This window comes from Cyprinodon tularosa, unplaced genomic scaffold (assembly GCF_016077235.1).
Source record: "Cyprinodon tularosa strain WSP-4 unplaced genomic scaffold, ASM1607723v1 ctg191, whole genome shotgun sequence".
In the NCBI taxonomy this organism is placed as follows: Eukaryota; Metazoa; Chordata; class Actinopteri; order Cyprinodontiformes; family Cyprinodontidae; genus Cyprinodon; species Cyprinodon tularosa.
The window spans coordinates 559,086-580,866 of NW_024038682.1; the positions used below are offsets into that span (position 1 = coordinate 559,086).

Below are 21,781 nucleotides of genomic sequence, written 5' to 3' on the forward strand. Positions count from 1 at the left end.
ATTTATCAAGCAATTTGCATTACACCATTCATTAATCAAAGCTTTAATCATACTTCAATAGGGTTTATTTTAAAGCAATAAATTATTTAAATTAACAAAGCATTTTTATAAATGAACTGAATCGGATCAATATCATTAATTTATTTTTATTTATTTATTTTCTCAATTTCCTTAAGATCAGAGCAAACTTTTGGGAGGAAACTTCCTTGTTCTGTGATTCAAACACTGACATCTGCTAACTGTTAGCCTTTAAAGTCGTAGGGAAACAGCTGTTCCAACAGTTGCATTTCTGAATTCTCGCCCGACTTTACACGAGTGAATAAAGTGAATGTGATTGGTCGTTTATCAAGGGAGTGGGATTGTTGTGGTGGAAGGTTTGCAAGCAAGTTTGGTTGTGGCCAGTTTGTCGGAAGCATTTTGCTAACCAGTTAACAATTTAGTGATTATAGGTTGCCAATGGGAAATTATGTCAAGGAATGCTATGGACAGCGGAAACATGCAAGAGGAGGAGAGGTCGTGGATGAGTCTCCTCCGTCACACATTTTTTATTTAGAGGAGGAAAGTGGGGATTAAGTTGTTCTGGAAGAGGACGCCAGGGCGGCAGAAGCTTGGTTTGGTGTAGAAGGCTTACAGCCGTACATGTTTGAGCCCTTGCCTCTCAACGCTGCCAGTTCTGTTAGCTCTACGCCTGCTGAAGACACAGACGTCCATCCCCGTGAACACTGGGACGGAACTCAATGGTGAAGTAAATAATGGCCGTTTCTCAGTTCACAAGAACGCAAGAACGGACTTGTGTCCTTGCCAAGTATGTTCTTGAGAAGAACACAGGAAAGTATGGACTTGGTGAGAACGAGAAAGTGAAAACTGGGTCAATTGGAACTGAAGCATACTGATGACGTCACCACATGCCCTGCTCGTCTAGTGCTGCATTTTACCTCCTGTTAATTATAGTTTCTAGATGATAATAAATTCTTACTTTATTCATTTAGTGGGGTGTTAAAGAAAAATGATTATTTTTAGTTTTTAATACAGTTAATCTTATGGCATGTGTAAAAGGTATGTTGAGCACTCTCATTTTGAACATATTTCTTAATTTTGAACAAGTTTGTGAAGATAACCTTTCCTTGAACCAAATTACTGAATTTAAGTTTGTTCCTGAGACTTTATGGCAGGAAGAGGCCCCGCATTCCACAGCTATTCTGTGAGGTCTTATCTTATGTTTTCTTTAGCCAGAAGACCTTAGAATTCCTGGACGCCAGACCGTAAATTAGGGGATGTTCTAAGTTTCTCTGAGTGTCAGAGATAGCTCCTGGTTGGAGGACCAAAAGCCAGCCTTATTTGAATAAATTAAATACAAGAGGATAAAACTTTCTACAGAGAAGTAACAAATCAGATTTGCTCTTGCAACTCTCCAAAGATGTCTTTGTACGTCTTTGCTTTCTTTCCTTCGCTCCATTTATGTCAGGTAATTGAATGTGTGTCTGCGTTGTTCTGCAGTTTCTGGTGTAAGTTTATGCATTGTCTTATATTGGATTAAACTCTAATTCTGTGACGTCAACACGCATTGCTGGTTTTCCTTGGGGCCACACGCAGCTCGCCGAGAGGACCTGGGATAAAAAAGGAAGAGAGAAAGCCAACCTTTTTCCAAAGTTAACTATTTTAGAATATTTTCTTCCTTAAGAGGGGGAATAATAATTAACACAGTCAGATAAACACAAATCAAATGAACATTATGCCAAATAAAACAAAAAAATCGGCATCAGAGCCAGCGGTATTTCACACAGAGCTATGCCGATAGAGGGCTGCTGCAGACGGGCTGCGGTTAGCCCCGGAGGTCCGCTGGTTGGAATTTTTCTTTTTTTTTTCTTCACGCAAATCAGTAAATGGAGCATATAGTGAAGCTTTAAAGTATAGTATTCTTGCCTGAAATGATTTATTAAACAACAGCAACAGAAAAGAGAACTTTTAACTTAATACTCTGAGCACTGTGCACGCTGCATTGAAAGCTGCTGCTGCCGCAGTGCATGCTGGGACAGCTGCCAATCTCAAGAGTGGACAAGTCTGCTCTGATGCATGCTCGGTAAATAGGGAGGGGCATCCTGGGACTTTTCTCTGTTTTCGGTCTGCTGTTCTTATGAATTTAAACAGTACTAGGGCTGAGGTTGATGACATTTTACGAGTACACCAGCACAAGAGAACGCACCAGTACACATATTGAGAAACGGCCATGACTCTTATTTCTTACACTGCATGAAAAGTGAGATTTTCGTCCCCGTAAACCCCCGTAAACTCCCGCAGATCTGCCTGATTTTCGTCAGTTTCCGACAATTTGCAACCCGTGCTTGTCCGCGTTTGTCGTGCCACAAATTGTCGGAAACGTACCATGACGTATGTGGAGAGCGATCAGCTGTACTAATGGCCCTAATTAGCATATGAATGCAGCAAACCCGCGCGGCTGGCCAGGTCTGGCTTGAATAACCTTCTCAGTATTGGCTGAAACCACTATTCTCAAACAAATGAAATCGCTCGTGATTGGCAGCAAAACCACACGTGGCCACGCCAGGCTTTAATTTTCTTACTGAGTATTGGACGGAACCACTTCTTTTTAAACAAGTAAAGTCGCTCGTGATTGGTTGGCATATATATATATTTACATATAAATTTACATATATATATTTATTCATATATATATATATTTATATATATATATTCATTCATATATTTATTCATTCATATGGTGTGTATTTATGTTATCCTACACTACTACACAATTATTATGCTACCATCAAGGACATGAATGAATTTATACAGGAAATGAACATTTGCAGGAAGCTGTTTATGCAAAGAAAGAGCTTTATTAAAACACACACAACTATATACAACGCGTATCCAAACACATGCGTTTCTAAAAATTAAAAGTCCGTGAACGGTCCGTTTGCTTCCTCGGGGTTGGAGGTAACTGGCAGCATTCCCTCCGAGGCAGGTCCGATGTGCAGACGCCTACTGTGCGTGGCCCTGTACTTCGGCATCGCTTCTAACCGGGACTGCAGCTTAACACAGAGTTCAGTGAGATCCGGCCTACGAAATGGCGGCGACCGTACAATCCATCCAGAGACACCGCCGAGGAAGGCGGACTTCCAGAGTTCCACTTCCTCATCTGCTAGCACACTCTGCCTCGCTTTCAGCAGCTGAAAAAAAAAAAACAATGAATCAGCGCACTGCGTATGGACACAACACATCTATCAATGCACCTGAAAAATAGTCACCAAATAAAGTCTTACCCTCTTTCTTCTGGCCCGACTCCGAGCAGATAGCCTCCGCACGCAGCGTGTTGGCTGGCTGCGTATATCTGAAGCTCCTGCGTACCGTCTGAAAATACGTCTTACAGGCAGCTGGAAAACAATTAAATGAGAGTGGTATAAATAAAAAATCAAACGCAAGTCACAGTAACAAGGAAGGAGAAAACATTAAAACAAGTCACTTACACACAATGTCGTCTTTATCAACATCGTGCAAATCTGGACTTGCTGATTATGGCTCCGAGCAAATAGGAGGTCTGTGAAAACAAAATGTAAAAGCTATGATCGGTATCCATTGCCTTTTACCGCAGAATGAAAGCATATTCTTTAAATCTTACCCTTGCTCCGGTTCATAGCGCCTGCAATTAGTCTCCGAGTTGTGAAGACGGCGTACTGCTTCCTGTAAATCACAAAAAATGCACTTTAATAAAGCTTGTTCTTGCAAGGCTAGGCTAGATAGGCTAATAGCTAGGCTGCTATTAGCCATAGCTTAGGCTAGGCTGCTTTTAGCCTAGCAGGCAGTAATCGAACATATATTTACCGCTAGCATCTCTTCTTTGAGTTCGTCTTGTTCGATGCAGAGTCGCCATCGCGTCCAAGAGGAGTTTTACCCCGAAATCCCCCATTCTCCGCTCCTGACCGCCTGCACAAAGCAAAGCATCCATCCTCCACTGTGGCTGCAGCCGCGCCGCTCTGAGTTTCTTGGAGATCGTACAGAGCATGCGCGAGATGAACCAGGGTGTCCGCGGATCAATAAAAATAATTAAAAAATCATTCTTTTTTTTTTTTTTTTAATCAAGGCCTTAATTGGCACTAAAATTATTTAAATATGTTTATCGAAGTATTTATAATTCTTTAATAAAAAATGCTTATAAAAACAATTTCGTCAGATATATTATATCGCTCCAGGCGGAGAAAAAGCTAGAGGATATATATATACGTATATATATGTGTGTGTGTGTGTGTGTGTGTGTGTGTGTGTTTACATACATACAGGAGTCATGGAACTCTGCTTACAGCTCCTTCATATTTCATGTACACTAATAACTTGTGTACATGGTTCTTGTTGATGGCATTAAAATCATTTCTAATAGCATTTAAATAGCATTAAATTAGAGTCACTCATTCCTGTATGAACCCTGTGAGCGCTTAATTTAATATGACATATTAAAAAAATCCCACCATCATCCAGCATATGTTCAGTTTCTGCCCAAATATATATATATATATTTTTGTAGATTTTTGTAACGGGGATAAGGATAATTCAAAACTGCTTTTTTTTTTAATGAACTTGTTCACTACTTCCAAACTCAGCATCTCTTTTCATTCCTGTAATAAGAAGTTTCTTTTGAATGGATTTGATTAAAGTTTAAGTCCCTCGGTATAAAATAAATATTTTGATGGAGATGAGAAATCTGCTTCCTCGTTGGTGAATAACCAATAGTTTGGATCCAATCATTTAAATAAACGGTGTTAGTTTTTTTTTTTATATATATATATAAGAATTGTGCTATAATTTCTAGTCACCGATCTGTTGCTGCTATATTTTAATTTGACGAACCGGAATTTGTCAATGTTCTTTTTCCTGTTTGGTGCGATTGCAATTGCGGATCTTGACCTGGCCGGACCTTATGACCACAGTGTACCAATCTTCTGATGGCTACTTCCAACAGGATAATGCGCCATGTTATAAAGTGAATCATCTCAGACTCATTTCTTGAAACTTTTCCACTTAAGTAATTGTGAATTGAGCATATTGACAGACAACATTTTATTTTTTATCTTAAATGCAATTTTTTTTTTTATAATTACTGCTCTAAATGTATTGCTCTGTCAGCTAAAGATCTGTTTTGGTCTCTATACTTTAATTAAATAAATCAATTCAAGCTAAAATGTAAGAGGCTATACTGAGCCTGATCTCTTTGTATTCTTACCTAGTAAAACCCCCCCTGCAACCCTGATTTGCATTTGTATAGCTCACAGCATGTTCATTTACATGTTAAAGCCTCCCCTAGAATTCCATGGGGGGGAGGCATGGGGGGAACACTGCCTAAGAGAGTCCACGTCAATTTCTGACAATTTACGGGAGTTTTCGGCGAAGCCTGCAAATTGTCGTAAACTGCCGCTAACCTGAAGTTCCACGACAATCTACAGTGCCGCATATTGACGAAAATCCCACTTTTCATGCAGTGTTATTTCAACTGTTGCGTATTTTAGCAGCAACATATGAATCCAGATGCTATGATAACTAACTGGCCTGCATAAAATAATGGAAAAAAAAATACATTTAAGACAAGATTCTTTTTTTAAATAGAAATTTTCTAAATTTTGGGACGGTATAGTCTGATAAAGAGTACTTTCATATACATGTTTAAGCCATAATGATTTGACATTTAAATATGACTTCCTTACGACTTTAATACATCCAGCCTGACAGCTAATGCTGGCTGAAGCTAACAGCTAAGTTACTAAGCACAGAGAAATGTAACAGAGGAGTGATTCTTCCAAGAAGAAACCTCACTGGAAGTGGTGCTATTCACTTATGCTGGTACTCAAACCCCATATGATTAGGAGAGTAATTCATATGGGGGGCTGTGACAGCGATGACTCTATCACTCACTGTACGAATCGGCTGTGATTTGCCTGGGCTGTGGTTGAGTTGAGTTGAGGCTGCAGCCCTGTCCTGCGTCTCAGAGTAAGGTGTGATTTGTGCCACTGATTCCCTTATTTGCATAGTGTGTAAATTAGTGGCTGATTTGTTCATGTTGCCAAACTGTGTTCTAGCGTGAACAAATTACGCCCTCGTTCACACTGAGACTGGAACTGTTTCACAATATATACCAACAAATATAAATATATATACAAATTGAAAAGGATGGACATGATCTGGAATTGATAATATGGTGATATATGTTTTGCATATTTTTAAGACGTAATCTTGAAATTGACGTTTTTAATAAGTAATAGATATTTTTAATCTAGCAGTCATAATAGGATTACATTTCTTTATTTTTTGACTCTTTTAGTCAGAACTTCAAGCTAAGTGAAAGTTTAAAAAGTTAATCTGATCTTTATCACCTGGAACATGTAAGGCTGTTAGAGGTCTATGATTAACAGATGTATGGTCTAATCTTAAAAGATTCAAAATAATCTTTTTTTAGTACGTGCATTATTGGGCGGTTGATCTAAAAAAATTCCTGGGAAAATGTTAAGCCGTAGCCTGGTAAACCAGACTAAATGGGAGATTAAATGTGTAATTTAGTCTGGCCCCGATGAATGAGACATCGGAAGATTGTTGATGAGAACAACCCGTTGTTTTTTAAACCAAGTCTGTGCCTATTGGCCAACGCTCTGACCAATGAGCACAACTGACTGTGATGTAGGAAGCGCAACAGAAAGCTGGTGGGGGAGTGTAAACAAACAGCCTGTCGGTAAAAAGGCGAATACATCCTTCTTAAAAATGAATGCGCATAGAGCCTCTTCCTGCTCACGTTTCAACGAAAACCCCAAGTCTAATCCTTCCAAAAGCTGAATCCAAAGCTGAGTGAAAAATCGCCATCAGAGCCAGCGGTCCTTTACACACGACTATGCTGAGAGAGGGCTGCTGCAGACGGGCTGCGGTTAGCCCTGGCTGCCGTTACCATCGGAAGTCCGCTGGTTGCTGCGGTCCTCTCAACTTTGGAAATAGTTTTTTTAGTTACGCATTAAATCTGTAAATGGACCATATAGTGACGCTTTGCATCCAGAAATTCAAAACACATCTCTGCATTGTGATTGGCCCGCCAGATTTAGGGCCTGGGGCATCGATCGAGCCTAGACCACTCACAGGCAAAAATTATTTTGGCCGCTGGCAGGTGGGGCTAGTTTACTAGGTTAGTTAAGCCATGCAAACTTATTTGTTCGGCACATTAAAATGGATATTTTGCATCTTCTACACACTTTCAGAGTGGCTGTCAAAAAAGATGAGGTTCAAAACCATGGATGGAGGTAACACGTCTTGAAGCCTATCTTAAAGTACTATGAACAAAATTCAAACAAAATTAAGCATGTATCTTTGCAGGTTCTTTTTATAAACATGCCATAATATTTGAGTTCAGTAATTTATTTTTACCTGGGAGACTAGTGTGCAAATTAAAAAACTCACAGTCAGAGACATGTCTTGTATTATCATTATGCAATAAACAACCAAATATCCAGCAGAGCCCAAACACAAACAACAAAATATTTATTGTCTTTTGTAATATTTGACCAGTCGTTACCAGTCCTACTCTCTTGATCTCTACATAAACCTGCTTGCCACACCTTATTTTTTGACATTGAAAAAGTCTGCCATATCAGCACCGCAGTTCTCACACATAAAACATGCACCACTGCTACAAAACCAACCTTGCCTTGACATATCTCACCAACATTTCATAGCATAGAGTGCAGGCGCTTTATTTTATAGGAGATAGTGATTAACTGAAAGGGGAAAACTGCCATCAGTTTCCTGCTGCTTTGAAGAAAAACATGATTTCTTTAGTTGGTATTCAAGTAAACTATTGAAATATTGTATCAAATGATTATCTTAAATAGTTGTTATGTCCAAGAACTGTGTCTGGAGAAATATATATCTTATATATCTTATCTAATATATATCTTCAGGGCCTGCACAGTGGCCCTGCCTTGCAGTAAGAAGGTTCCGAGTTCGATTCCTTGGGTCTTTCTGTTCTCCCTGTGGGGTCTTTATGTTCTCTCTGTGCATGTGTGGGTTCTCTCCAGATACTTCGGCTTCCTCCCACAGTCCAAAAACATGACTGTTAGTTTCATTGGCTTCTCTAAATTCTCCTTAGGTGTGAGTGTGAATGGTAGTTTGTCCTGTTTGTCTCTGTGTTGCCCTGAGATGGACTGGCGACCTGTCCAGGGTATACCCCGCCTCTCGCCCATTGACAGCAGGAGATAGGTACCAGCTCCCCTCATGACCCCAGCAGGAAAAAGCATGATGGAAAATGAATGGATGGATTTATATCTTCAGTCCATCTTAAAATACTATTTTAAAAGAAAGAAAGTTTGCTATTCTTCTGCACAGGCTAAAATAGTACAGCAAAAGTTCAAGGTGAACGGGGGAGGGTGTTTTTCATGGGGTGAGAGTTCAATTTATATTAATCAGATTTATTAATTTACTATATAATATGAGTAACCCATAATTCTATTAAACATCTGTTAAATTAAAGGCAAATCATTCATTTTTCACCAAACAGGTGAGAAATAGGGTTACCCTCCTTGTTCGAGGTGGAGGGAATGTGAGTGAAGCGACATATTATTTCTGTTTGTATGAGTACACATTTGGATGTGTGCAGCAAGCTTTGTGTGCTTATGTGATGAAAATACATGCTTCTTTATCTCATCCCTCTGTGTGTGGTGTGTATGTATGGGTGTGTGTATGTGTGTCCATGCATCAATGACAGGGTGAAGAGGTTTGTGCCTGTGCGTGTGTGAGTAAAAGTGAGAGTAAAAGAGAGAGAGCAAGAGGAGAAGCATGACCTACATTTGGCAAAGCTCATCGTATGAGCATGAAACTGCCTAACATCACCCCAGAGCTCTTCAGCACAGAACCACACGATTGGCTGCTTTCAGCTCCAGCCTGACAACAGCACTGGCATTACCCAGGGGGAGGGGGGAGGAAGGGAATGAGAGGGGAAGACGGGATAGAGTTGAGGACGTGGATGGGAAACACATATACTGAATCCAAAAAGAGAATACATGCAAATTGATTAAATGAGACAGAGGATGGCAGAAAGAGATCTTGGTGTAATTAAAGATTTGTGTGTCTGTGTGGACCTTTGAGGCATTTTCATATATACCGTACATACATGTATAGTTTCTCTATTTAGTTGCCAGGCTTTGGAGAACAAAAGAGCTTTGCTCAGGATAAACAACCATGTTTTCATACATAGACGTATTATAGTCAGACATATATATTTTTTTTTAATCTATGACATTCAAATACGGAAAGTAACAAGACAAAAGAAAAAAATTTTAAAGCTACAGTGTGTAATTTTCAGCGACATCTAGCGGTCAGACTGCAGACTGCAGCAACATGAACATCTCCCCCCCAACAATACGGCGAGCGTTACGGGACAAAATGTCTTCCACGACGTCGGAATCACCTACCTTCTCAAGTGATCAGGTTTGTTTACATAGATAATTTTACAGATAGTATTTCATTAGTCTGTGTAGGGTATAGATTTCATGTAGACTTAAGATAATAAATATACCCGTTATTTTTTCTACATAGTTGTGACCTTTTGGTGAGCTGCTTTGCATGGTGATATAAACAGACGAAGTAATTGTAGTCATTAGTTTAACAGCGAGATTGTGTTCGCTGGAAGAATATATATTCCCCGTTTACAGAGTCCAAGTCATGTTTGTGGCACAGGGGTTACAAGGCGAGGAAGAGGGAGAGGAAGAGGGCGAGGGCAGAGAGGCCGTGGTGGGCGTGCAGCTAGGGCCAGGCGAGGGAGAGGTGCCAGCGGGGTGAATAGAGCAGAGGAGGAAAGGCTTGAAGATCTCCAAAGGAGCCGGAGAGAAGTAACCGAGGTATATATCCAGAAAATTATTTTACAGAAAATTACTGAATCATTACCTGTGAAACTTCAGGGACATTGCTGAATAAGTATACTGGAGAGTAACAGCACCATCACGCAGCATGTTATTGTTTTAGACAGGTCTGAGCATCCTGTACTCCAAAAACTGCAGTGATATTAGACAATTGTGTGTGTAGGATTAATTACCTGTCCAAGAGAAAACTGGCAACTTGAGCGTCACTTTGAAAACCGTTTTCCTCCATCAGTGACTTCCATCGTGTAAATGCCGTGCCAATGTTGATCCGTGTTTTTTGTCGTTTCTTGTCACGCTTGCGTTTATTCTCGTCGTGTTTCCGCTTCTTAGATGACGGGGGTTCGGTGTCCGCCGCTTTTCGTTGTGATACAGAGTAGGCATGATCCTCCATTCGTCTGATGTTTGGCCACACAGTGCCAAACAGTTTGCAAAGTCACTCACGCCTGCCGCCTTGTTCACCTTTCTTGTTACTGAGGCGCAGTGTACCTGCTTCTTCTTCTTCTTTGGTTTCAGGCAGACTAAACGCTTCTCAGGCATAATACTGCCATCTAATGTTCAGTACCGTCTCAGTTCATCTCTCTCAACTTGCCGTAGTTATTTTCGAGCGTAATGGGAGATCTCGCAATCGCTAGTTTGTTGCCTCTGCGCTGCCGTAGCGCAAAGATGTCTGCCTCCATGGCTGCGAGACCCGCTCCTATGTAATTATAAATAACGAATTCTAAGGCAACGCAAATATTATGGTTAAAAGGCTGAGCTCATAGGTGATGATAAATAACATAGTTATGTATAATATATTAAATTTCTGACTTTATATGCCTGTAATTATTACACACTGTAGCTTTAAAGGTTCAAATGTTTATGGTAATATAAAACAATTGTTTGTTTTGTTTTAAATATAATAGCTAGTTGTTTATCTGAGAATTATTATTAGTTGCAATGATGTAGCTTTGTATTTAGCTTCTATTCGTTTACAAATTATGTTTTGTCATTGCATTGCAGATTTAAAAGACATGGATGCATGATCAAATACTTTTTGTCATTTTTGTTAATTCCAAGCAGAAGCAAGAACCTGCAGATCTAAGCAGTGCCTAATGATAGGTGTTCCTCAATTGCGTCTCTGTGTTAGCAGAGTATACACCCTTTGAAGAGGCATTAATCTACAAGTTTAAGTTGTGCTTAATATACAGATTTTGCTGCGTAGCTTGATCAGTGCAGGCGCACCACCCAAGGGTATGATGCACCAATTGGGTCCGGATTAGCCAGCAGTTGGGTCCAGATCCGGATCGCGATCCACTAATCTGTGCCCTCTGGTAAAGGGTCTTCGCCTGTGTTTTCTTTTATTTAACTACTCTTTTGTTCTATTTCTACCATCATTAAGTAGCCTATCTGAATAAGTAGCCATGTGCTTACTTCAAGCTTGCAGCTTATTGGTCAGCACTTATAGTAAAAGCCAGCCTGGAGTTTTTTTTTTCTATTTTTCTCTGTTTGGACTCAACTGACTTCTTCCAAATTTACTCCTGCAATGTTACCAATATAAAACATTAAACACCCTTAACCAGTGGTGGTTCTACGTAGACCAAATGTTCCGGGGGGGCAGGAGGGGGCCAGAGTGTTTTTATGGGGGCACAGAAAAGCATGAATAAAAACAGGGCAAGGATTCAAATATATTAAGATCACTGCATGAAGTGAAATTTTATTCAATTAGGTTTAATTGAAATTCTATTTCTTATAAGGACAATATATATTCATAATTAAGGAATTTTACATATTTTTGACTTAATATACGTTAAAATTACAGTTTTCTATCAAAGCTGAATTAGAACTCAAGAAAAACTGATAAGTTCAGCCGTAAAAATTAGAGCAATTTGTTTTGAAAAAGATATTAAGCAGATGAAAACTGGGATCCTATCTCAATACCACTGTAGCTATCACCTAATTGTTTTTAAATAATTAGTAAATGAAATAGTAATGAAATAGATCCAAAGGACCTATCAGTAAGCATTTTTGTTCCAGCGCAGATCATCAATTTTTTTGAGTATTATGTCTTCAGTACAGGGACCATAACAGGGGCCAAGACATGATCTACGGGGGCACTGGCCCCTGTTGGCCCCTGACTAGAACCGCCCATTCCCTTAACTGTTTGGAAAAAAAGTTAGAGTTAAAGTTAAAGTTACCCTTTTCTATAAATCTCTGAATGGCTTAGCACCTAAATCCATCACAGACTTGCTATCAGTGTATCAACCCTCCAGACCACTCAGGTCTTCTGGCTCCAGCCTGCTCTGCATACCTAGAACCAGAACTAAACATGGAGAAGCAGCATTTAGTTCCTATGGTTCACTTATCTGGAACAAACTTCCAGAAAACTGTAAAATTGCAGAAAGCCTGAGTTCCTTTGAATCAAGACTAAAAACACATTTGTTTAGGATTGCCTTCGACTGTTCTAGTTAAACAGTTCAACTAAAACATATTTTCTTTAGTCCAACTGTTTTTAATATTCTTTTTTGTTTCTGCATTTTTTTTCCTACTTGCTTTGATTCTGTTTTATCTTTCTGTATTTTAATCATGTAAAGCACTTTGCATTTACTTTGTACTGAATTGTGCTATACAAATAAATTTGCCTTGCCTTGCCTTGCATTGTTGAAAATATATACAATTTTTGGAAGAGAAATATCCATCCATGATTTAGTTCTTACCCGTCAGGGTACTGTGGGGCCGGTGCCCACCCTGGACAGATCACCAGTCTGTCAAAGGGCAAGGAAGAGAAATATGTATGTTGAAATGCAAAATTTAGTGTAAAATGTGGTGAAACCGTTGATGGAATGAGTTGGTGTTTTTTTTTTTTTTACTGGCAGCAGGGATGTTTATGTTTGTATGTAATTTTGTTTTTGTGTCTGAAGAGGGGTCAATGAATAAATTAATCCATAAACGAGCCTAATATTGAATTATTGAGTTAATGGTTTTAAGCAAATAAAGTATTTATTAAAGGGGCCCCTAATTTTTTAGGTTTAATTTGAATCTAATTTAAACATTAGTAATGTTGATTTATTATGCTTACATTGTATTTTTGAAGTAATAAACATCAAAATACAACCAAAAAAAAAAGGCAACAAAGGACAAGATTCAAACTTCTAATTGCATTTTTAATGTAAGCATTATGAGAGAATTCATGTTGAGTATTTAACGACTTTCCAGTCAGGGAATTGACGGTGATGCAAAAACTCCTAAATAAGAACTCTGGTTTGTTTATGTCAGCTTTGGATTTGCCTCTCGGCAAATCCCTACCCTAAAATGACCAAAGACTCTAAACTCATCAAGCAAACTCAGAATACTCTTTTTTTCTTGTTCTGTGTCACACTCTATCGGTTTCTTTTCTCTTTCTTCTCCTGACATCCCCAGGCAGAAGGCTTTATGGGAATCGGCGTGGCTCACTCTTCACGGCTTTAATCTTTAAGTTGTTTCCATAGAAACAGCTATGTTCACTCAGTTCTAGTGGATGGCGGGTTAAAACTATAGAGTATGTCCTCATCCAATACAAACCCCAACACTACAACAGAGGAAAGACTATGTTCTTGTAAACTAACTGATCAAAGGATTTAAAAATACAGGCTCCTCTGCAGTTTAAGGTTTATGTGTGCCATTTTAGTTTCAGAACATGCTTACAGTCTATCTTGAGAAGCAAACAGCAAACCAGTCCAGAAGCTTCATTGAGAATAAATGTTCATTCACCTTCATTACAGCTGCTAGTTTATTTACTTTATGAGCTTGCCTCGTCTTGGTACTCGGATTTTTGCCCATTCCCAAGGAAAGATAGCTACAGCTCTTTCATGTTGGGCATTTTCTTCTTTTTTTTTTTAACAGCGATCTTCAACTCTAATCAGAGATTCTTTGTTGGACCGAGGTATGGACTTTGACTATGCCATTTCTAAACATTTCAATGTTTTCCCTTAAGACAAGGCAAGTTTGTCCATATAGCACATTTCATTGTTACACAAATTCAGTGCATGAGAAAGAAAAAAGGAAAGTACAATGCAGTGGATGCAACATAAAGATAATAAAGGTGAATATAAAACAAGAATATTATATAAAAAATATCAAATGGAGGATTAAAATAAGGCAACCAAGTGTTGCTTTTACAAAAAGTTTTATTTATTCCATTTTTTAATACTCAAAATCCTCACCAATTCCATTAATTATTTGCACCTGATATGATATGCCTTTGTAAAGATTTTGTCATTTTGGCAGGAGTTAATGTAGGGTTGAGTAAGGTGTCAGGCTCAGAACCAAACAACCCTGTATTCGAGGCAAACCGACAGATTTCTCAAACTGTTTATTAGAAACTGATTTGCAGTGAACAGCATAGGCGTTTAAGGCAGGAACCTCCGCAGGAAGAGAACACAGGTTAGGGACCAGGTCTATCTGGCGAAGGATGAAAATCAGTGTTGCGCCGATGCCATTTTTTGGCCCCGATACCAATACCCGATACCTGGCTGTGCAGTATCGGCCGATACCAATACCATAATAATGTAAAATAATTGCCATCATGGCTTTGTCAAGCTGCTGCCTACCTTTGTGAAGCAGGAAAAAATCTAATACAAAGAGAATCCAGTAGAACTTTTAATGGCGTACCAGGAATGGGTGACAATAGTTGAATAAACGCTCTCAAAATGGCTCTCTATTTGTTGGTACTCGCCGATACCGATACCACCATTTTAGGGCAGTATCGGGGCCCCGTCCGATACTGGTATCGGTATCGGTGCAACACTAATGAAAATCAACGCGTGAGTCAATAACCTTAAAGTCTTAAAGTTCAGTTCAAGCCTTTCTGCTGCTGGCATGGCGCAGGGGGCACCCAGAGTCGCTGATGCTTATGTACTAGAGGTCGGACAACAGGGAGATCAGGTCTGGGCAGGTGAAGGAAGGTAGTATATTCCAGAGGGGAAAGCCAAAACCAGTGGCGGGAAACAGTCCCAGGTTCGGTTCACAGACAGGCAGAAATCCAGCAGAGCCCAAACACAGGTCAGGCAAACAGATCAGAACAGGGACAAGCAGACTCAGAGGTCAAGCGGGAGAATGGGTCAGGATAAGGCAATCAGAAACACGCAGGGACGCAGAGGCAATGATGACTGGTTGAAGACTGGTTAAATAGAGGCTGAAGCAGGTGGATCACTTCAACAATAAACAAAAAAATAAACAAAAGGCTCTCTTTTCAATGTTTATCTGTAACATACCCTTTACCAACATTACAGTAAAACATATTATCTTTTCCTAATATTGTGCAAGCAGAGGATAACTTGAAGCAATTATTTAACCTTGATAATGGCAATTGACTTACTAAATACTTTATAAATTGAAAAATGCATTTTTTATATATATATATATATATATATATCTATATATATACACTATATTGCCAAAAGTATTTGCTCACCCATCCAAATTATTGGAATCAGGTGTTCCAATCACTTCCATGGCCACAGGTGTATAAATTCAAGCACCTAGGCATGCAGACTGTTTTTACAAACATTTGTGAAAGAACGGGTCGCTCTCAGGAGCTCAGTGAATTCCAGCGTGGAACTGTGATAGGATGCCACCTGTGCAACAAATCCAGTCGTGAAATTTCCTCGCTCCTAAATATTCCACAGTCAACTGTCAGCTGTATTATAAGAAAATGGAAGTGTTTGGGAACGACAGCAACTCAGCCACGAAGTGGTAGGCCACGTAAACTGACGGAGCGGGGTCAGCGGATGCTGACGCGCATAGTGCGAAGAGGTCGCCAACTTTCTGCAGAGTCAATCACTACAGACCTCCAAACTTCATGTGGCCTTCAGATTAGCTATAGAACAGTGCGCAGAGAGCTTCATGGAATGGGTTTCCATGGTCGAGCAGCTGCATCCAAGCCATACATCACCAAGTGCAATGCAAAGCGTCGGATGCGGTGGTGTAAAGCACGCCGCCACTGGACTCTAGAGCAGTGGAGACGCGTTCTCTGGAGTGACGAATCGCGCTTCTCCATCTGGCAATCTGATGGACGGGTCTGGGTTTGGCGGTTGCCAGGAGAACGGTACTTGTCTGACTGCATTGTGCCAAGTGTAAAGTTTGGTGGAGGGGGGATTATGGTGTGGGGTTGTTTTTCAGGAGCTGGGCTTGGCCCCTTAGTTCCAGTGAAAGGAACTCTGAATGCTTCAGCATACCAAGACATTTTGGACAATTCCATGCTCCCAACTTTGTGGGAACAGTTTGGAGCTGGCCCCTTCCTCTTCCAACATGACTGTGCACCAGTGCACAAAGCAAGGTCCATAAAGACATGGATGACAGAGTCTGGTGTGGATGAACTTGACTGGCCTGCACAGAGTCCTGACCTCAACCCGATAGAACACCTTTGGGATGAATTAGAGCGGAGACTGAGAGCCAGGCCTTCTCGTCCAACATCAGTGTGCGACCTCACAAATGCGCTTCTGGAAGAATGGTCAAAAATTCCCATAAACACACTCCTAAACCTTGTGGACAGCCTTCCCAGAAGAGTTGAAGCTGTTCTAGCTGCAAAGGGTGGACCGACGTCATATTGAACCCTATGGATTAGGAACGGGATGTCACTTAAGCTCATATGTGAGTCAAGGCAGGTGAGCAAATACTTTTGGCAATATAGTGTATATAGATATATATATATCTATATATATATACAGTGGGGCAAAAAAGTATTTAGTCAGCCACCAATAGTGCAAGTTCTCCCACTCAAAAAGATGAGAGAGGCCGGTAATTTTCATCATAGATATACCTCAACTATGAGAGACAAAATGAGAAAAAAAAATCCAGAAAATCACATTGTCTGATTTTTAAAGAATTTATTTGCAAAATATGGTGGAAAATAATTATTTGGTCAGTTACAAACAAGCAAGATTTCTGGCTCTCACAGACCTGTAACTTCTTCTGTAAGAGGCTCCTCTGTCCTCCGCTCGTTACCTTCATTAATGGCACCTGTTTGAACCCGTTATCAGTATAAAAGACACCTGTCCACAACCTCAAACAGTCACACTCTAAACTCCACAATGGCGGACAAAATTACACAAAATTATAGACCTGCACCAGGCTGGGAAGTCTGAATCTGCAATAGGTAAACAGCTTGGTGTGAAGAAATCAACTGTGGGATCAATTATTAGAAAATGGAAAACATACAAGACCACTGATAATCTTCCTCGATCTGGGGCTCCACACAAGATCTCACCCCGTGGGGTCAAAATGATCACAAGAACGGTGAGTAAAAATCCCAGAACCACACGGGGGGACCTAGTGAATGACCTGCAGAGAGCTGGGACCAAAGTAACAAAGGCTACCATCAGTAACACACTACGCCACCAGGGACTCAAATCCTGCAGTGCCAGACGTGTCCCCCTGCTTAAGCCAGTACATGTCAAGGCCCGTCTCAAGTTTGCTAGAGAGCATTTGGATGATCCAGACGATGACTGTGAGAATATCATATGGTCAGATGAAACCAAAATAGAACTTTTTGGTAAAAACTCTACTTGTCGTGTTTGGAGGAGAGAGAATGCTGAGTTGCACCCAAAGAACACCATACCTACAGTGAAGCATGGGGGTGGAAACATCATGCTTTGGGGCTGTTTTTCTGCTAAGGGACCAGGACGACTGATCCGTGTGAAGGAAAGAATGAATGGGGCCATGTATCGTCAAATTTTTAGTGAAAATCTCCTTCCATCAGCAAGGGCATTGAAGATGAAACATGGCTGGGTCTTTCAGCATGACAATGATCCCAAACACACCGCCCGGGTAACGAAGGAGTGGCTTCGTAAGAAGCATTTCAAGGTCCTGGAGTGGCCTAGCCAGTCTCCAGATCTCAACCCCATAGAAAATCTTTGGAGGGAGTTGAGAGTCCGTGTTGCCCAGCGACAGCCACAGAACATCACTGCTCTAGAGGAGATCTGCATGGAGGAATGGGCCAAAATACCAGCAACAGTGTGTGAAAACCTTGTGAAGACTTACAGAAAACATTTGATCTCTGTCATTGCCAACAAACGGTATATAACAAAGTATTGAGATGAACTTTTGTTATTGACCAAATACTTATTTTCCACCATATTTTGCAAATCAATTCTTTAAAAATCAGACAATGTGATTTTCTGGATTTTTTTTTCTCATTTTATCTCTCATAGTTGAGGTATATCTATGATGAAAATTACCAGCCTCTCTCATCTTTTTAAGTGGGAGAACTTGCACTATTGGTGGCTGACTAAATACTTTTTTGCCCCACTGTATATATATATATATATATATATATATATATATATATATATATATATATATATATATATATATATATCTATATATATATATATATAGATATATAGATATATATCTATATATATATATATATATATATATATCTATCTATATATATATAGATATATATATATATATATATATATATATATATATATATATATATATATATATATATATATATATATATATATGTGTGTGTGTGTGGGGAGCAAGGCAAAAAAAGGTAAAAAGCTCTTAATTTCCCTTTTTTGCCTTAGTAGCCCATATATCCGCCCTCTTCCTCTATTCAGCTTAGTCTTTTTCAATTTCTTCAACTAAACAGGTAAGCACACATACAGGCTCAAATTCAGGACTAGTAAGGTATCACCATGAATACCAATTATTTTACATTGCCCTCCAGAACGAGCTGATACAGACACATATAGAGCCTCGCTTACAGTCCCACCATGAACTGCAATAGGAGTCCCCCACAACACACACTCAGCAGATCACCCCATCACTACATATGTATTGGTTTCCATGGAGACATGCAGTTAAAAATAAAATGGGCGATGGCTTGGCATGTGCCATTCCTTCACGATGGCTTCAAATTTTAAAAATGCATAATTTTATCAAACACAGTGACACCTAGAAATACATTTGACACCCCCACATGCCAGTATCTTAGGGGCATCTTTTCCGAAACACGAAATGCTGGTCTATACAGAATGGATGTTAAATTATATTTTTCAAGGCAACATAAAGTAAAAGACCTGTTTTGTATTTGTTATCTTATTGTTTTTAGTTGGAGCTTTATAGAGACACACACACACTAAAATACACATTAATTGTGTTTTCCATTGTTGTTTTTTTTCTCCAAAAAATAATTTAAAGTCTTTAAATGTATAATTGCACTATACCATCCATGTCTAATTGATGGTGTTAATTCCAGTCAGTGAATTTTTTTATATAGGCCGTCTGGCTCACTATCAAAGGTAGCACGCTATAAGGGATAAAACGGCAGCTTATTAGAAAAAAACTTTTTTTGTTGTGACAAATTAAAGATTTTTCATTAAGTCATTACTTAGGTCGGATTTTGTTTTTTTGCCACCTTCTTTTGATATTGAAAGTTTCCGCTTAGATATTCATTGATCCCCCATCCTTCAGATTTTAAACTAGCTGTCATTTTCAGCAATATTTGTCATGTTTTAACATGTTTTGTATGTCTATTTAAAACATACCACACCTTATAAAGATTCCCAATGTAAGATAAGATTTAGCTGAAGAGATAAAAAAGAGATCAATAAAAATTGAGTTGTTATACAAAGTCTTCAAGTGCCATATTCCAAAAGAGCCCCCCAATTTGCTGTTCCCACCTCCAATGATCACTGCTGATTTGGTAGTTCTTGGGTCATATGATCAGTATTTAATCTCCCTCTTGTTCACTGGCTGGTCCAGCAAATTTGAAATTATTCTCACAGGTGTTTTTTATTTATTTCAGCACTGAACTCTTTAACAGTCAGTTAGCACAAAAAACAGTGTTACTGAGAATTAGTTGTTTTAAATGCAAACCTACATAAGCTGATACCAGGTCTCTCATGAGGTATTAACCAGTGCCACCATCCTGGAGAGAAATATCAGCTGTGCTGCTGCCATCAACACCTTTGTTTATAGATGTTCGAGATCTGCTGACATGGGAGCTGACTCGCAGCTCATCTTCCTGGCAATGTGTTTACTGGACGGGATCGCCTTTTGTTGTTGGCTTTTGTATGTCTGCTTCCTTGAACCTCAGCCGGCCTCAGCAGATGGCCGCTCACACTGAGCCTGGTTCTGCTGGAGGTTTGTTCCTGTTAAAAGGGAGTTTTTCCCCTCCACTGTCGCTGAAAGCATGCTTAGTGTGAGGGATTGCCTTCGAGTGAATGAGTAAATGCAATCAACTGTTTTCCTTAGAACACTTTGAATTAATTTGACTGTATGATCTGGTGAACTATAGTGCTTTGAGATGACATGTATTGTGAATTAGCGCTATATAAATAAACTGAATTGAACTGAATTTCTTTACTGTGAGATAAATAAAGTATATCTTATCTTATTGACTGTTAGAAAACTCTTCAAATTAACTTTTGATTCCTCTGTCAGTAATTCTGTGAGGTTTTAATGAAATACTTACAGAATCTCTTGCTTTTGTTTAACCCTATTAATAGTTATTCACCTTAAAGTAATCTTTGTTTGTTTTTTTGCCAATGTCATTAATACATACACCTTAATGAAGTTATTTAAAGTATTTGTCTGTGAGGATTACTTTGATTGTTACAGACATATGTTAAATTACATGTCAATAGCTTTGTGATAACTACATACATTTACTTACATGCATGTTTTCTCACTGAAAAACAGTCCCAATAATCATTGCATTGTTTGTCTGTGATTCTGTAGTTGTCACTTTGCTCCACCAAGGGGCAGTAGAGAAGGCTTGTCTTCACAGAGTTTGCTAAGCAGACTTTGAGAACAGCGTCAGAAATATCTGTGCCTTGGAGTCACTGTGACTTAAAGTGCACTTTCTTTTAGTTTTACTGTCATGTTCTGTGGCTCATATTGAAGAACACCTTTACAACGTAATTTAAATGACTAAATAGTGTTTAACATGAAAATGTTGCAATGTTGTAGAATGGACGGTGCAACACAGCAAGAAGAAAGCGGGACAAAATAAGCCACTGTGGATAATTGAATAAGAATGATTGACTCATTTTATTATTGAAGGAAAAGATACCATAAGATAGCAGTCACTAAAATTTAATGAACTTGAAATATTGAACGTTAACCCTAAAGACAAGAACGCCTCTGCTTGCTACAAGATATGAAACATGAATAAAACTATCACAGTATTTTAAAAATATCTCAGGTTTTATGGGTTTCAGATGTCTGTGATCCATTGATTGTTTCACAGATAAGACATCAGAACCTGACAAACTACCCCAGGGGCTACGGGCTATTAAGAAGCTCCCTGCAGTCCTGTTGGGGAAATCTGTAAATAAATGAGACAAACCGCAAGGAGCATATGCACATTTAATATTCACAGTGATCTTCTCTCCTGCCTGCTGATGCTGACCGCCGTGGTGAAGCGTGCAAACCCACGTGTGTGCAGACTTGGCTGGTCTACGTTGTTTGAGGGCATGGTGGGAGGCTGAAAGCTCCTTTAGTGGACCGTCGGGCTCTGGCAGCTCTTCTCTAAAGTCAGTGAGCTGCCAGAGCTCCAGATTACAGCAGATTACCAGGCATGGTGCTCTCAGACTCTCTCTGTCTATCTGTTTATGTGTCATGCTGTTTATTTTGCAACCAAATGGGAACTTATACCTTCACAGATCAAAACCCAGATCTAGGTTCCTCAAATTTTTCCTTTCATTTTGTGCTTCTCCCATCTTCTGTCTTGTTTAAAAGTGCTCCTGATAATTGCAGTTAATTATTCTACTTTTGCCAAAATTAACCCAGAGGTCACCACTCTCTGGTGGCAGAACTAGAGGGCTGGAGATGCATATTCCCAGCATGTGGTGGATTAATACATTAATACTTTGAGGCTGAATCTCCCCTCCCTTCACATATTACTGCAT

The 21,781-nt window shown here is 39.4% G+C and overlaps 1 protein-coding gene across 3 annotated transcripts in view; it reads left to right on the forward strand.

The window, feature by feature from the left end:
- nhsb (Nance-Horan syndrome b (congenital cataracts and dental anomalies)) overlaps positions 1-21,781 on the forward strand; it is a 78,002-nt gene that overhangs the window by 34,694 nt on the left and 21,527 nt on the right. The gene's annotated exons all lie outside the window — the stretch shown is intronic.